We start from the raw sequence: 13322 nt of genomic DNA, 5'->3' as shown, positions 1-13322 counted from the left end.
CGCCCCCTCCTCGCCTCTATCATATCCCAGTGTTTTGGTCGTGATTTGCTGTCCCCTGCACAGTAGCTGCCTGTCGGCCACTGCCACACGGAAACCCGCAGTACTCTGGGTAACAGGACAGCCAGGTACTGGGACCCGTCTCCTTTAATGTAGCTGCTTTAGTCTGTATGTAAATGAAAGATAAAAAATGTCTTCTTAGCTTCGGAGGCTTTACCCGTCATGACCTCACCGGGCCGCCCCTCCAGATGAATGGGATCCCTCATCGCTTCTCTGCCGCTCGTCTTGGCACCGACTTGTCTCTAAAAGCCCCGATTTTTTTAGGATCTGTGAGCTTTCTGTCTCTGTGATCAGCTGATTGATGGTTTGACGCGAAATCCGCCCTGTCTGATCTGAAGAGAAGAGACGACGCCAAATCTCCGGTAACCTGCGCGTCAGGGTGAGTCGCCTCAACTTGTTATTGTAGTGCGAGCTACTTGAGCAGGCTGCTGACAGACAGACAGACAGACAGACAGACAGACAGACAGACAGACAGACAGACAGACAGACAGACAGACAGACAGGGCTTCATTAAAGATGAATGAATTCCTTTGTTTTTTTGGTGACGGGTGCTTTGATCACATACACGTATCACATATACATCCGTTTGACCTACATTTACACTGAACTTCTCGCTGCTAATATACATGCTTCTGTCAGTGGAGGTCACCCTGTACTTTTTAATTCACTTAAATCACTGGTTGCAACAGTGACAGTTACAGTGACTCGTCTGAGGTTTTCTAAGAACACAAACTACAAGTCATTACACACTGTACTACATTGTCCCTTGTCTGCAATCCTTCTGGGAACACGTAGAGCTTAATCACACAGCACTTCTCACTGTGCACATCCTCGATGTGAAGAGAAATGGCTCCCTGGGAGGAAGCCCTCACCAGACAAACTGAAACTTGGCAGCTGGAGCGGCTCTGCAGTCATGAGTTTGTTTTATTGGCTACCTGCTACACTTTTACAGTTTTGCTGTGTGTGTGTAAATGAGGAGATCAGTGGAGAAGAATAAGGTTTATACTGTATGTGGGTCTACTACCCTGAATGCCACAGTTTCCTGCCCAGGATCCCACACACTTTAAAGACACGGCTGTCATATGCTAAGGATTAGTCTCTCCCACTCAACATGACTAAAAGGCCCAAATATTGACTCTAATGTGGTGGAAACTAATAATAGAAAGGACTAGGTATGCATAGACCTCAAAGTAAGTGTATAGTCTGTAATTTATTGAGGCGAGCCACGTCCTTGAACATACACACTCAGTCCATCTCTATCCATATTGTTTGTGTCTTAACATCATGGCTGGTATCAGACCTGAGTCTCCTGATTCAGGATCAGCACTGTGTGACACTTTTCCTATGATGATAGTAGAGATAAAACTCTTCTTACACACACACACACACACACACACACACACATTTAAACCAGCTGTACCACTATTTGCAGTGTGTGCTGTTGCAGTTTTCTGATCGGCCTAAAACCTAAATATTGTGTATAAACCCACAAGTTGTTTTTTTCTGTCTCAGTAATCCTTTGTGAAATCTGAAGCATTTTCTCCAGAAACACATTTCAGAGAGAGAGAGAGAGAGAGAGAGAGTTTTTTAATGAAAATAAAATTGGTATTACATTTGATTATCAGTCGTGCATTAGACTAATCCTCCACAGATTTTGCCTGTTTTCCTGAAGGAATTAGGATGTTTGGTGGCAAACAGGCAAAAACACATTATCCCATGGATTCAATATCCTTAAATTTAATATTGGGCCAGTTACACACAAGCTGATGCTGGGGATGAAGCCCGGTTGCGTATAAACACCCCAGGGCAGGCGTGATGCCCATTTCTGCTCGTCCTTACCATACACGCTCTCATGCTCAATTCACGCATCATCTCGGGGGGGGTGGGGGGGGTGGGGAATTATGCTTTCACCTACTGTAAAGCCAAAGGACAAATGTTGCCAGTTTCACCAGCCTATTAGCATTCATTCTACACCAGGCGACGCAGCCAACCAGTGAGTGAGGAGTGTTTCTCAAAGTGGTACGAGATGGTTCATTGTGCTGCCCTCCCAACTGCCAGATTTCAGGCTCCACAGAGGGAACCTAATGCTCCTTGGAATCCCATGAATGCCTTCTAGTGAGAGCTGTAGATGTTTATGTCATCTCCAATGAGATTGGTGGAAAGTGCAGCTCTTGAGGCTGAAATTCCTGCTAATTGGCAACGTGTCTTTGGACTGGCTCCTTTGTCGTCGTCACCCCCCCTGCCCCCCCACCCCCGTGCACACACACACACACACACACACACACCTCACACTGGAGTGTTCTGTCTGTCAGGGTGATACACTGGGCTTGGCATCAATGAACTGCTTGTTTCCGCAGCTATCCGGCTCCGGAGAATCAGCGGCTTCAAGACAAGTCGCTTCCACTTTCTTCAAAAAAAAAAAAAAAAAAAAAAATTGCTTTTGTGCGCCTACTCAGAAGAGATGGAAAAGAAGCATTTAGGGGTGGTCTGTAAAGTGTGCCAATCGAGCATTTTAATAGTGACGTGTACATTTGCCTCTGTGCTTAGCTGCACTGAAGTGAACCGAGCAGCTGCATTAAACAGACTCCACTGTAGCCGGCGCTTTGCTGAGTCCATCGTTTGATCTAACGAGTGTCCCACTTTCCTTTAGGTCAGATGAGGATTAATTGGCATTGAGCGCGGAGGACATATTGTAATTGCTGGTGATATTATAAAGAGGAGCAAGCTTATAAGAACAGCAGTAAAAAAAAAAAAAAAAAGACAAGAAAAACAATTAGAAGAAGGGATGTCAAATTGTGCACAATGGAGGATGTCAGTAAGTGAGTCAGGGCTCTAATAGTCGTAGTTGTTGTAGTTGTAGTAGTAGTGTGCCACTTCTTTGTTGAAATAACACATGATTCCCCTTTGGCTTCGGAGTACTTAACAAACAAAACATTTGTCTGATGCCAGCGTCAACCCCTCTTCAGTTAGCAAATGAGATGTGCGATAGACTCCAAAGGGGGAGAAAGAGAGAGGGATTGTACAAACGAAAGGGGGGCATGAGATTTGTGATGGCGTCCCGCTGACAAACGCCTTTGAATTTTTCATGTGGCAGATACTAAACTTCTGTTGCTCTGGCCCAGATTCGGTGCTAATTAGTGCCCAGCGACGTTCAAGGGCATACGGTAGAGCATGGGAATGCCAGTGCCACCTGTTCTCTCTCGCTCTTTCTCCCTGTCTCATGTCTCCAGCATCCTGTCAGGCTTTTTTTTTTTTATCAGTCTAGCTCTCTCTGTTTTAGTCTTTATGTGTGAGAGTGGCCTAGTTTTGTGTCGGTCATTGTCGTCTCCTTTTCAGTGTTCGCCATTAACCTGAAGGTTGTGTGTTTCACTCCCGTGGAAAAGTGCTACTTTGAAAGCCCACGCTGTATTGTGTTACTACCTGAAATAGTGACCACAGGACAGAAGTGGAAGTTCACGCTGTTCAAACATGAAGCCACAAAGCTGTCCATTGCACCCACGTAGAGGCAGTTGAATGATAAGGATGCAGAACTGAAGCGCTCTGACATATCTCTCCAAGCTCTATGTCAGAAGGGCCTGTGCTTGCCGGCCATTTGAATGAAGTATCTGATAGTGTGATACAGACAAACAGAGGAGGGCTTGTATCCTCCCAGGATCCCTGGCCACTTCCTGTCCCTCTGCTCTGGGAATGGGCCAGGGTGACACAGGCCATGCATCTCCACTCAATCCACCCACTGTTGCCTCTGTGGAAAAGCGATCACTCTCACACCCTCATTCCCATCGCTCCGTGCACATTTCTTGTGACAGGAAAAGCGTCTTTGGCATTTAGAAAGATGCCTCTATGTGTGGCTTTGTGTGGGCGCAGCTGTGCGAGCCCGGTCAGGATGATGAGATGCTGGGAAGAGCACATGCTGCTCTCCCAGCTCTTAAAACGTGAGGCTCTCCATCCATCCTCTGAGAATCGCTGCTGTAGACGTCCACATGGGAGTTTTTATGCAGATCGTGCGCTCGCAGAGATGATCAACCCCGTCAGACTCAACCTCTGGACCAGGCAGATCTTATAATCTTACCAAAACCTGATAACACAAATATGCTTGTGTGGAATTTCCTAAGAAAAGAAGAATCTGCATGAAGAGATGTGGGAACACAATATGATTTCAGTTCTTTTCCACTGAGTCACACGTTGAAGCAGAATCGGAATGAAGAGTGAATGGACAGAAATGTGCCTGGGTCTAATTATTATTGTACTTACCACAGTTGTGTCGATACACAAACAGTTTTTCGATCAACCTAAAATTAATCTGAAAAAATATGATTAATCGGTAAATGAATTGGTAGATCAATTCATAATGGGAATGATCATTGTTGCAGTCGTACATCCAAGTAGCTGAGACTCATGGTCTTTGCATCGATATTAAAGGTGCCAAAAGTAATGTTTTTACCGTCTGATATACTGACTGTGGGAGGTTGCTAAACAATAACTAAACAATGATTCACTCATTACTTTTGCCAAGTACTGTGATTTCTCACTTTCAAATTTGGCTTTTCAGCTCGCAGCCTGTTTTGTAGCAACGGTTCTTCGCTGACTTTAAACGTAGTTGTATTTTTAGCTGGACTGTTGGACAGTGAGCAACTGTGTTTATTATTCCTTTATTGTTTAATATGCTATCGCCCGTCTTTGCAGCAGCCCCGGCGGGGTGAACTTACTGATCTCTAAACTGATAATGTCACTTTATGAATATTCGTGTTAAGTTGCCAGTAGAGGGTGTCTTCCTGTAAAAAAAAAAAAACAAAAAACGAGCCCATAGGTCGTTTGTGCAGCAGGTTATTATGAGCCATAGTTACGTTTGGTTGTTAGGCAACATCTAGCGGCCGTAGTAATTATGACAGGAGCAAAGGGAGAAGGTGACGGTGGCGTAGTGTAAAGAGCGACAAAGTCCGCATCAGGAGGAAGTTGTAGTGGATGGATGGTTCAACAAAACAGGGATATGACAGGAGAGCAGTGTGCGATTCCCATGGGAAAAAGAAGCAGTTTAAGTTAACCACGTTCTTATTTTTGTAACCATGGCAACATCTAGTGTTGAGGAAGTACTTATTTTAACCCAAATCACGATCTTTTCCTAGTACTTTTTGTGCCTAAACCTAACCAAGCCATGACTGTTATTATAGTAACCATGGCGACGAAGGTAGGTACTCCGCTCTCAATACAGTCCACGTGTTTTTTATTGTAACCATGATAACCGAGGTCCGGTACGCCTGTCGCCGTAGGGGTGCTATTTCAGGAGACACTCCTATGGGTCTTATCAGAGAGTTGGAAAAAAACAAAAAAAAACGAACTATACGGTTGTTCAGGTTCGAGGACTTATTGTGCCAGTGACCTGCCGATGTGTGTGACGGAGGTTGTAGGAAGTTTTTTTCCCCCTGGTGTCATCCCCGTCCGTCCTGATGTGAGTGCGGATAAGATACAGAGCGGGGGTCACCTTCCTCAGTTTGGTGAACCCACCCCCTTCTGTTTCTCATGAAAGCTGCGACCGAACCGGCAGCTCTCCGCTGATTGCCTCGCAGCCAGCGTCTCCTTCGCTGCCTCACCGCCCCACTGAGCTGCATTTGAATATTGAAATCAGGCCCTGCTGAACAAAGGGGTGGTTTAAAAGAGATGGAGGAAATCACTCCAGTGTTGGGGACCTTGCCCTCCAATCTGTTATGGAAATGTCGTGGCAGGGAGCAGTTATGTTTTGATGATGAAGCGTGACATGGGCACATTTTAAAATTTTAATGGCAAACCCTGGTGGGTGTTTCTGCTTCTCTGTTGCTCTTATTTGTCTATCTCCAAGGAAGCAGGGCCCCAATACTGGGATCTTTGTGTCTTGTTTTCAGTTTGAATTCACCCAAAGCAGCTATAGAAATGTGGAAACAGCAGGCTTTATTTATGCATCTGCACATAAGCACAGAGACCGTGCTGTTCCCCTGCTCTTAAAATGCTGTGTATCATTGGCAGACACTTTCTTTTTCTTCACCCTTAAATATTCTGTTTCGTCAGTGAAGACAACCTCTGTCGTTGTGTACGGATACATATTTTTAAATGATAGTAGAGATCTTGGAGACACAGAAAAGTACTAGAATCAGCTGAGGAATCGTCACAGCATATGGCGCTCTCAGCGTGCGATTTATTTTGTGTTGACAATAAACACAATGAGGTCCACAGCGTTTTCATGGCGGGATGAGCGGCCAGAGTGTGTGTTGCGACCTTGACTTGCATTCTTGTTCTAACATTCTGCGAAACTTGGCTGCTTGACGCTGCGTTCCCCTTTCCCTGACAGATGGTAAAGGGAATGCGTTGGGGTGGGTTGCATGCGTCGCTCGGGGGCAGCCCGCGCATCTGAACATCCTGGGCGGACGGTGTCTCTACCTGCTCCCTGTACATTCCTGCTTAGGGCTGTGTGAGCGGGAGAGGGGTTGAAACTTGCCTTGTCCTGCATTCCTCAGCCATGACTGGGCTCAGTCGCACTGCTGCAACAGACCCGGGAATGCCACGGCACACACACACAGATACACACCTGGCCCACTTTCTCATATTAGAACACGTTTACATGGTTATGCTTAGTGTCTTACACTTCTGGTGAAAAACACTCAATTTTTTACAGTTGTTATTGAAACTTACACAGTTTGATATCTCAGTATACTCTGAAATTAAGGCAAAAATTTAATCACTTTTTTGAGTCAGCAGCTGAAAAAAAATCCTGACGTCTTTTCTGTAATGGAAATCAAATATCGTTCAGAAAGTTCGCCCCAACACTGTTGCAGAAGTTCACGCGTGTTCACTTGTAGTTTGCTTTGCCTTGTGTCCACATCATCCCAAACCAGCTCCATGGGGTTTAAGTCGGGAGACTGTGCTGCTCTTCCATCATGTGAAACCACCATCTTGTTCTCTTCCTCTAATGTTTTAGGTCATTGTCTTCCTGTATGGGATGAACCCCTGACTAACCTGTTGTCCTTTGTTAACTGCCTTTTTCTTGTCAGTATGACGGCAATATACGGTTGCACTTCCTGCAGAGCAATGTTAATGTAGAATTAATACTTCAGAGGGTGTAGTAACCCTGTCTGTTCATACACCGCCTTTGTACAGAACAGAGGGTTTGTTTGTAAGTACCACCTGGGACACCTGTAGGAATTACTTAAAGGCTTCATTTACTCCCACTGCTGCAGAAAAACTGTAAGTTTTCTGCATCATTACTTGTTTCAAGAATTGTTTTTTTTTCAGTTTTTGGTCTTACTTAAATTTTAGTAAAAAATTATTTGAATGGCACATATTTATTTATATAGCAAGTATCAAACTCAGCAAGTGTTTTACAGTGGAGGTGTTCTAAAATTTTTGATTGGCAGTGTAATATACTATGATCCAGTGTTTTATTTAATTTGCTGCTGCTCTGTACATCATATATATGTTTATATTCCCTCTGGGTCAGGCCTTGGATTTCAGCGCTGCACAGATTTCTCTTACTGCCTGGCTGTGCTGATGAGAAGTTAAACAGTGAAAGCCCTGCTTTACTAAAGCATGAGGCACATGGGAGTCTCTGTAGACTCCGGCAGATCAAATGCTTCCTCTTTGAAATGTGATGAGAGGAGGTGAATTTAAGGGTTTGCCATAACTGTGGGCGAGATATAGCTACTCTGAAACATTAAAACATAGGCCTGTGTGATATTACACGTCCTTTCTGAAGGGCTTTGTGAAACTGCATCTCTAATATATTTGTCATAGCATTACCAGTCAAAGACTTTTGGATCCCTGTGTTTTCATGTGTCAGATATCTCTCTCAGCAGGAATGTCTCCCCACCTCTTTGAGTTGACTGCCAGTTTACTAATATTTGGAAAGCAGAAAAATAATGTTCTTCCTCCTCACGTGACAGCGGCTGACACATCAGAGGAATTGAAATCCTTTATTTCCACCATTTCCCTCTGGAAATCTCCTGAAAGGATTGGAGAAAGAATGGGGAAGAGAGCACAAGAGAGAGGGGTGGTAGACTGAGTGTGAGGGAGTAAGACTTGGGGGGGGGGGGGCGCAAAGCCCATGAGGATTATCTTTTTTCTTCTCCTCACTTCCTCCATCTCGCTCCCTCTCCCTCGTCTCCATTTCTCGTTTGAACACATGACCACAGCTCATCAGTCTCAGTTCACATAATGACCATATTTAGATGAGAGCAGCAGAGCAGAGGTGCAGAGAGAAAAGGATGTGAGGACGATGTTGTAGCGAAGCCCAGAAGCAACATAAACCTGGATGTAAGTCAAGAACAGTGGAGCAGATTTCATCAGTACAGTAGTGAACCGTTCCGCCTGTTCTTGGTATTTAATACACCAGAGAGGAACAATACGCTTCTCACACTATCAACACAATACTGTGAATACCTGAGGGTCCATTCACCGCAGCCACAGCTCTGTTGCATGCCACAGATGCCTCAAAGCTCATAGTTTTTAGGAGGAGAGATAGCCGCTGCCGCTACTGCTCCTGTTGGTCTGTATCCAGCATATAGTGACAGGGGAACAGCTGGGAGACCTCGGGCCATTTGACATGAGGTTCACTCGCTCACAATCGGTTAATGTGCCGTTTGACATTATGCTCTCTCTCCTCCTTATAAACATGAAACTGTGAAATGTTTAATTGCGCAATGGTTTGCTTAATGTTGTGGAATTTATTTGCTGTTTCTGTTTCTGCTGTTTCCTCTGCTAACCAGAGGAAATTACAGTAATGTCGTATCACTGTCTCGTCTAAGCCGTCCCCGTCACACCCAGTCTAGGGAGGTTAGTCAAAGGTTGAATGGTTCAGTTGAATTAGGTGCAAGTGAGTACCCACTGTTATTTTTATTTATTTATTTTTACAGTTAGCTACAGTTAAAGATAGCACAGTGACCAAGGATCGCAGCGGTAAGGGATTCAAAGCAGGACATGTTACAGCTGAACTTTGATGATGTTTCGTCAGAAATGATTGTAGGACACAGACGTCCCCAGTGTGAGTGAAGTCACCTCACACACTCTCACACTCTCAGGTACAGTCTCTTACTCTGTATGACGGATGTCATGTGACTTGACAGGTCTGAGCTCCAGACAATCTCTGTGTGTCAGTGTGGAAGGTGGATTTTTGTATTACATGTTTAGGTGTGTCCCACAGTGACGTGGCCTCTTCTCCAGGTTTAATCACAGTGCTGCCTGTGGAACTGGGAAAGTGTTGAGCTCGAGTGTTGCCTTGTGGGCTTTGGCATATTGTAAGGGATGGAGTAGCTGGAGCTGGTCCCAGATGAGAGGAAGGAGAAGACAGAAGATGGAAAGAAGCAGGAGATTAGGCTGTTGGAGATGAATTAAAATGAGGCGGAAAATGTCTCGCACCTCTTCCTGTTCTCAGAGGAATGGCTTGACAATTTGAGATGTAAACTTTTTCCAGAAGATGAGCCGGGTTTTGACCAAAAAAGTACCTTTTAGTTTTAGGTACTTTTTTTCCTGAACTAAAAGGTTCCTGTGGCACATTGTTGTCTGTGGCCTAAAGTCCTGGGGAGATTATGTAAGATTATTACTTGACATTACATTATTCACAGCACTTTGAGGACATAACATGAACGAAAATACGGGATAAATTGTGCCCTGTATTCATTCAATACAGGATGCAGCATTTTATTTTCAAATCTGGGACGATCCTGTATTATACATGACGGGTGGTAACCCTAGCCACTCCGGATGTTGTTGTCCTTTATTTTCATGTAGTCCTGTTTCAGTTTTTTTTCAAACCTTCTCCCGGACTTGTTTCGCGGTGTGGAAAATGTGTTTGCTCACTCGCTGCTCGCTCGCTGCGGAGTTTTAAAGATGGCGGGTGAAATAAAATGCAGTGAGTACTCGACCAGTCAGAAATGTTCAGCACCACACCCCAAGGTTCCTGAATCTTTGGAAAGTACTACCCCCCCGACAAGGGACTTTTTAGGGGGTCGATCAATCACCCCAGAACTATATTTAGACCCTGGTTCCTGAGGTCGAAATGCGCATAGTTCCTCAAAAGGTTCCTGGTTCCTGGGGAAAGTTCCTGCGGTGGAAACGCGGTTATAGATACAAATATCATATATTTCCCTTAAATACAAGTCTACAACCGGCAGCTGGTTAGCAATTAGCTTAGCATAAAGATTGGAAATAGGAAAATAGCTATCCCGGCTCTGTCCAAAGTAACAGAACCTGCCTACCAGCACCTCTAAAACTCACTAATTTAACAGGTTATATATAGTTTGCAGCTCCCCTCTAAGCTTTAGAGGTGCTGGTAGGTGGATTTTCTTGCCTTTGGACTAAACTAAGCTAATCGGCTGCTGGATGTAGCCTTATATTGAACAGACTGATATAAGAGTGGTGTCAATCTTCTCATCTAAATCTTGACAAGAAAACTTATAAATGAATTTCTCTAAATGTTGAACTATCCCTTTAACAGACAGGCCCACAGATCACCTCATCTAAAATGGCCCAGATATTTTCTTACTGAGCCTCAATCCCAAAATAATTTGATGTATGTCATACTCAGATTAGGAGCAGGGGATAACAGAAAATCCATGAACCTGCAGTTGGTGCCAGCAGTGTTTGTTGTTTGGAAGTGGACAAAAAAATTCCTCTGTAAGCACCGGGTTTAAGATGGAGTGGCCAGCTGCTCGGCTCTGTGAGCCCAGAGATGTCATATGATTTTAAAGTTGGGTTGGCTGTAGCGTTTGGCAAACAAAAGGTGACGTGAACACACTGTAGGTCGCTTTTTTAGCAAAAATACCAGTGGTGAGAAATGCACACACAGACGCAAGCACGCAGTGAAAGGGATAAGGGCTCATAGCCCCTGATCCTATTATAGAAGCCAAAGCACTGCAGGCTCCTGAGAGGCTGAGGAAATGGGTAAACATGATGTTTTTATGGGAATCTTCCTGTGGTAGAACCAAAAACATCATAATGGAAAGAGTTTTTTCAGGTGATCTCACCTTCTCTCTCTTTCTCTGTGTCATCCCTCCCTACCCTCCCCCATTTCTGTTTCTCCCAAATGTTTTCAGGAAGTGACAGACACAGTTCAGAGAGACGGAGTCTCTACTAATCTTGCCTTTTCTTCATCAGTTTCTTCATCGGATAGGCATGCAGTGTTCTCTGAGTGTTTTGGCCCAGAAAATGTGTGTGCAACTATCTGTGGAGTTTGTTGGTTTGTGGAATGCTTGGAATCGCCTCCATGGTAACGGCCGGGCCATGTGTGTGTGTGTGGAGCGGTAAATATTGACTTCACCACCTCCCCATCCCTGTGTCTGTCCGTGGCAGGAGCGCGGGAGGGGGATCGGTACACACGCTTTATCCAGGACTCAGCGAAGTCCTGCCATCGGGGGCGTGTGTTTACCTTCAGACCTCCAAACACAGAGGAGCGTTCAGGTTCACAGTTTGATTCAGTCAAATGCAAAGTAGGTGAAATGCCACCAGCTTTATGACATTGCTCTCTGCTGTGTCACTTCATCTTAGCTCTTTGTAATGATCGACCTAATAGGTAACAAAATAGGAAGTGTGGATGAATACTAGTCAGTTGCGCGGGAGAGGTAATGGTGTGCAAACGCATCCGAGCACCTATTTCCTCTATTCATGTTTGTTGAAGGAGAAGAGAAACAAAATGACATTCAACTACACCAATGTTTGCTCAGAGCCAGGAACCGGCCCACCTGCTGTGGTACATGGTGTGTATTAAGTAACTCAATCAAACTGTGTGACGCTTGTAAACTGTTCTAGGTGATTTTTTTTTTTTGCTGTTTTCCCACAGCAGTTGGATTTGTTGAGACACGATAAGAGAAGTGCTCGGAGGAGTAGCAACAGCAGCAGTAGTTGTGGTTTGACCGGTCTATCCTGTCTTGTCATTGCAGCACCCGTGTTGTTTGCAGGCCCCAGATGGAATGTCATCACAGAGTTTGGCGAATACGATTAGGGAATAGATGTTGATAATCTGGACAGAACAAGCAGGACTGGATTATGCTGCGACTGGTGGCTGTTGACGCAGGAGCCAAAGCCTCCCCACTTTCCCCTCCCCATAGTAATTACATAGAGAGCATTAAGATGAAGGAATACATCCACCAGCCTGACATTAGGATCACATGCACTCGCTCACTCAGGCAAAGACACGTGCAAGCATTCCCTGTAGACACACACACACACACACACACACACACACACACACACACACACACACACACACATACTTCCTATCCCCTGTGCTAAATCAGTTGCTGTTGTATGTAAAACCCTTTTGGAATGAGGTTGTAATCGGTCAAGTGTGAGTATGTTTGCACTATTCTGATTTTGACTACGAGTACAGCCTGTCCATTTATCCACTCACGTTCTACATCACACGTACACAACACACACCAGACACACACACACACACACACACACACACACACACACACATAACATTTTAAACGTTTGATGTCTGCTTATGCAAATGCAATAAAAAGGGAATGTTATCTCCCTACAGTCTGGCACCTGTTGTTCACTCAGCTAGAGGGAAAGAGGGTGTGCAAAGGACTAACTGTTAATCTGTCTCTGTTATACAGTGCAAGACATGTCCGGCAAATTCAGAATCACATCATCTAGTTTCTTTGCTCCTTGACCGTTACCTTTTACCTGGCCAAGCTCAGGGTGTCCCTCTCACTGTCCAAGTCGCTATCATTTAGGTGTGTGACTTATTAAGTCAATTTATTTATTTCTTATTTAAAAAAAAGGCTTATTAGCATGGTAGAGTTAGCATCCGGTCGCTAAAATGTTCAGCAGCTAGCAGATTAACAGGCTAATAAAACCTAAAAAGGCACTGTCTGTTTGGATAATGTAAAGGCAAATGTAATATCTACAAATGCAGATTTCAGTTGGTTTTCTTGTCTGAGCTAGTTTAATTCATGTTCAAATATTAGGTAGTTTTGCCTCAACCATGTGAATTCCACTAGTCAGATGCTGCAGTGAAGGCAGTTGCTGCTTCTCTGCTAAGCTAGGCTAGTTACCTTTTTTAGAAAGTAGTTTATGTTGCCACTTTCCCTGAATACTGATTAGAGTTTATGTCATATGACAAACCCAATTCACTAAGATGTTGGAACACTAAAACAGATTTTTCAATTACAAGCAAAAGGTTTGTATATTAGCTTTAGCTCAGGCTGTGTCACTTGCTAACCTTAACTAGCCAGGGTGCAGTCACTGCAGTTTGGTTAACCTCTTTTTTCTAGGTCTTACAAATGTAGCTAATA

General features: G+C 44.4%; 1 protein-coding gene across 1 annotated transcript in view; it reads left to right on the top strand.

Moving 5' to 3' along the window:
* The first annotated feature begins 45 nt into the window (after nt 1-45).
* Nucleotides 46-13322, top strand: part of src (SRC proto-oncogene, non-receptor tyrosine kinase) — a 28799-nt gene continuing 15522 nt past the window's right edge. Inside the window, exon 1 of the mRNA XM_023392946.2 lies at nt 46-436. The gene's annotated coding sequence lies outside the window, so the exon portion shown is untranslated. The remainder of the gene's footprint in view (nt 437-13322) is intronic.

This window comes from Seriola lalandi, unplaced genomic scaffold, assembly GCF_002814215.2.
Source record: "Seriola lalandi dorsalis isolate HSWRI2012SDOR001 ecotype SW California unplaced genomic scaffold, Sedor1 jcf7180002054927, whole genome shotgun sequence".
NCBI lineage: Eukaryota > Metazoa > Chordata > Actinopteri > Carangiformes > Carangidae > Seriola > Seriola lalandi.
The sequence above is the reverse complement of the archived record's forward strand: the minus strand, read 5'-3'. Positions and strand labels throughout refer to the sequence as shown.